General features: G+C 35.7%; 2 long non-coding RNA genes across 2 annotated transcripts; one reads left to right on the top strand and one right to left on the bottom strand.

The window, feature by feature from the left end:
* Window positions 1–266: 266 nt before the first annotated feature.
* LOC144771878 (uncharacterized) lies at window positions 267–1,045 on the bottom strand. The gene is made up of 3 exons (XR_013599529.1): window positions 964–1,045; window positions 814–883; window positions 267–391 (listed from the first exon to the last, which is right to left on the bottom strand). It is a non-coding gene; the product is annotated as an uncharacterized LOC144771878 (long non-coding RNA).
* Window positions 1,046–3,111: 2,066 nt separating this feature from the next.
* Window positions 3,112–3,890, top strand: LOC144771877 (uncharacterized). Its single transcript, XR_013599528.1, has 3 exons — window positions 3,112–3,193; window positions 3,274–3,343; window positions 3,766–3,890. It is a non-coding gene; the product is annotated as an uncharacterized LOC144771877 (long non-coding RNA).
* Window positions 3,891–4,328: the final 438 nt, after the last annotated feature.

The raw sequence follows: 4,328 nt of genomic DNA, 5'->3' as shown, positions 1-4,328 counted from the left end.
TTGTAACTTAGTTACAGGTAACTTAATCAACCTGAATAAAATTAATTCGTTGACAGTTATATGGACAAATAAAAGACTAACTAAACAAAACAAGATACAACAATGAAACAGTGCACTTTTGGACAAAGACTATTAAACATGTGTATAGGCAAAAAATAGATTTTATCAAATTCAGTCATCAAGGGAAAAATACAATACAGAAAAATATGTGCAGCAGGAATACAGGATGAAAATCAGAAGTAAATCAAAATCACTGTAAAGCCTGTAGAACACCTATCCAAAAAGATGTAGACAATTTTCTTTGGATAAGGTTGGGAGTCGACGTTTCGGTCTTTATAGGTAACTCTCTAAGACCATCATCAGGACGAAGGTAAATTAATATTGTAACTCCCTATTAAAATAGAATAAAACAATTTCACTAAAACATGAAAATTGAATTCGACATTTCAATTTAGCACTATACACATGATTACACCCACACTGTGCCTCCAAAAGCACTTCAAGTCCTACATTGAACTAAATACATGAAACAACAACATTAACACAAAATTTACACTATAGACAAAACACCTAGTGCTGTACAATTTATATACATAAAGTGGTTAATTACAATTCTTTGAGTCATTCTGAAATCAGACTGGTGACTTTGGGATATCTAGCCTTTTCACGTAATAGCAGTAAGTTAGTGCTTGTATACAATCTATTAAGTTCTATATGTATAACCTCCTATTACACGATATAGGTTTTGTTATTGTCAATGGAGAGCATATACTGTTCATTTTAATGTGATATACAAAAAAATATTTTCGATACCTTTCAACGAAAAAGGACTCTCTTCCTATGTTAGGAAGATATGGTGCATTTAGCCCAGAAAGGTGTTTCTCTGTAAATTAAATAAAAAATAATTACGATCTGTATTTCTATAATTATATGAAGTGAATCAAGAAATAGTGATAGTGTTACCTCTTATTGCTTCAAGAGCACACACAAATGAAGGAGTTGTGATAATTGTGGACCACCCCGCTTTTGAGAATTTTTGAAAGATTTCCAAGTCGTTACAAATCGACGATCTATTGGGGTCAAAAGAATGAGCATTTTTAGATCGCTGTCTGAATATAGGTCTTGTGCGACAGGTTATTCCATGTCACCACGGGACATTTACCTGTTCTCTTATCGAAGGGGGGAATGCCTGCAACAGGCTTGCCTCTTGGATGATTTCAAGGAAGTGCTCGGGAAGGAACAATCTGTAAATTAACAATGGGCCAAAAATTAAAACCCAAACTTAGCAACATTGCTCAAAGTCCAGGGATTATCGGCATGGGCAAGGAACTCGTACCTGTCTGAATCTTGATCATTCACTGAACGCGGAAGGTATCAGCCGTCACTCTGCGCAAGGTTCCGCCGTGAAACCCAGCCGAATTTAAGAGCGGGTCGATTGTTAGCGTGCGGGTTGTTTGGAGATCGAGAGCGGACTAGGTTGTATGTTATTGGGCGCCATGTTGGACTAGTAAAAGAAGTGTGTATATGAAACTTCACGCTGGTGCAGTTGTAATAATGAACTGATCAAATTGTGTGTATTATGAACTCAAGTATTTACAACATTCTTATACCATTTTAACTTAAAGGAAAATAAAGGACTTTGTAACCATGATTATGTTCAGATCTGGCATTTCATAATCTATAATCATATAAAAACAAAACTAACAGATTTTAGATGTATCAAAAAAATCTTATACACAGATGCATTTTGCAACTCATATACATGAACAATGCAGTTTAGCTTATGAGGTCACACTTTGTAGGATCTAATTCAGTAAACATCATTTCCCGGGGCATCTATATACTTAAAGGATTACACATCACTCTAAAGTTGTTATCTAGACCTGTGCTTTACAATGATAATCAAGATATACATTTATGTTAGACATGCCAGCGCATGCCACTCAGTAGAGGAATTCAGTCCCTTGTTTACAGTGTCAGTAATGCAAATCAGTTTACCCTCTCTCAAGGAGAGTATTCTTTCAAGATTGTTATGTCTTTTATTCGGTTTGATGACCTCTAAGACCCACCAGGTCATGTCGGACCTGGTGGGTCTTAGAGGTCATCAAACCGAATAAAAGACATAACAATCTTGAAAGAATACTCTCCTTGAGAGAGGGTAAACTGATTTGCATTACTGACACTGTAAACAAGGGACTGAATTCCTCTACTGAGTGGCATGCGCTGGCATGTCTAACATAAATGTATATCTTGATTATCATTGTAAAGCACAGGTCTAGATAACAACTTTAGAGTGATGTGTAATCCTTTAAGTATATAGATGCCCCGGGAAATGATGTTTACTGAATTAGATCCTACAAAGTGTGACCTCATAAGCTAAACTGCATTGTTCATGTATATGAGTTGCAAAATGCATCTGTGTATAAGATTTTTTTGATACATCTAAAATCTGTTAGTTTTGTTTTTATATGATTATAGATTATGAAATGCCAGATCTGAACATAATCATGGTTACAAAGTCCTTTATTTTCCTTTAAGTTAAAATGGTATAAGAATGTTGTAAATTCTTGAGTTCATAATACACGCAATTTGATCAGTTCATTATTACAACAGCACCAGCGTGAAGTTTCATATACACGCTTCTTTTACTAGTCCAACATGGCGCCCAATAACATACAACCTAGTCCGCTCTCGATCTCCAAACAACCCGCACGCTAACAATCGACCCGCTCTTAAATTCGGCTGGGTTTCACGGCGGAACCTTGCGCAGAGTGACGGCTGATACCTTCCGCGTTCAGTGAATGATCAAGATTCAGACAGGTACGAGTTCCTTGCCCATGCCGATAATCCCTGGACTTTGAGCAATGTTGCTAAGTTTGGGTTTTAATTTTTGGCCCATTGTTAATTTACAGATTGTTCCTTCCCGAGCACTTCCTTGAAATCATCCAAGAGGCAAGCCTGTTGCAGGCATTCCCCCCTTCGATAAGAGAACAGGTAAATGTCCCGTGGTGACATGGAATAACCTGTCGCACAAGACCTATATTCAGACAGCGATCTAAAAATGCTCATTCTTTTGACCCCAATAGATCGTCGATTTGTAACGACTTGGAAATCTTTCAAAAATTCTCAAAAGCGGGGTGGTCCACAATTATCACAACTCCTTCATTTGTGTGTGCTCTTGAAGCAATAAGAGGTAACACTATCACTATTTCTTGATTCACTTCATATAATTATAGAAATACAGATCGTAATTATTTTTTATTTAATTTACAGAGAAACACCTTTCTGGGCTAAATGCACCATATCTTCCTAACATAGGAAGAGAGTCCTTTTTCGTTGAAAGGTATCGAAAATATTTTTTTGTATATCACATTAAAATGAACAGTATATGCTCTCCATTGACAATAACAAAACCTATATCGTGTAATAGGAGGTTATACATATAGAACTTAATAGATTGTATACAAGCACTAACTTACTGCTATTACGTGAAAAGGCTAGATATCCCAAAGTCACCAGTCTGATTTCAGAATGACTCAAAGAATTGTAATTAACCACTTTATGTATATAAATTGTACAGCACTAGGTGTTTTGTCTATAGTGTAAATTTTGTGTTAATGTTGTTGTTTCATGTATTTAGTTCAATGTAGGACTTGAAGTGCTTTTGGAGGCACAGTGTGGGTGTAATCATGTGTATAGTGCTAAATTGAAATGTCGAATTCAATTTTCATGTTTTAGTGAAATTGTTTTATTCTATTTTAATAGGGAGTTACAATATTAATTTACCTTCGTCCTGATGATGGTCTTAGAGAGTTACCTATAAAGACCGAAACGTCGACTCCCAACCTTATCCAAAGAAAATTGTCTACATCTTTTTGGATAGGTGTTCTACAGGCTTTACAGTGATTTTGATTTACTTCTGATTTTCATCCTGTATTCCTGCTGCACATATTTTTCTGTATTGTATTTTTCCCTTGATGACTGAATTTGATAAAATCTATTTTTTGCCTATACACATGTTTAATAGTCTTTGTCCAAAAGTGCACTGTTTCATTGTTGTATCTTGTTTTGTTTAGTTAGTCTTTTATTTGTCCATATAACTGTCAACGAATTAATTTTATTCAGGTTGATTAAGTTACCTGTAACTAAGTTACAAATTACTAATTTACTTTCTACAACAAACTCCTTTGGAGCCAACAGAGGTCTGTCATAATGAGAACACATTGGGATATTGGTATACGAAAAGCTCAAAATGGCGACTGATCACCAACCTGGCTCTAAATTATTTGTCTTGCCCACTCGCAAGCGTGTCTTCTGAACGTGTTTTC

Source organism: Lissotriton helveticus, chromosome 8 (genome assembly GCF_964261635.1).
Source record: "Lissotriton helveticus chromosome 8, aLisHel1.1, whole genome shotgun sequence".
Classification (NCBI taxonomy): Eukaryota; Metazoa; Chordata; class Amphibia; order Caudata; family Salamandridae; genus Lissotriton; species Lissotriton helveticus.
The sequence above is the reverse complement of the archived record's forward strand: the minus strand, read 5'-3'. Positions and strand labels throughout refer to the sequence as shown.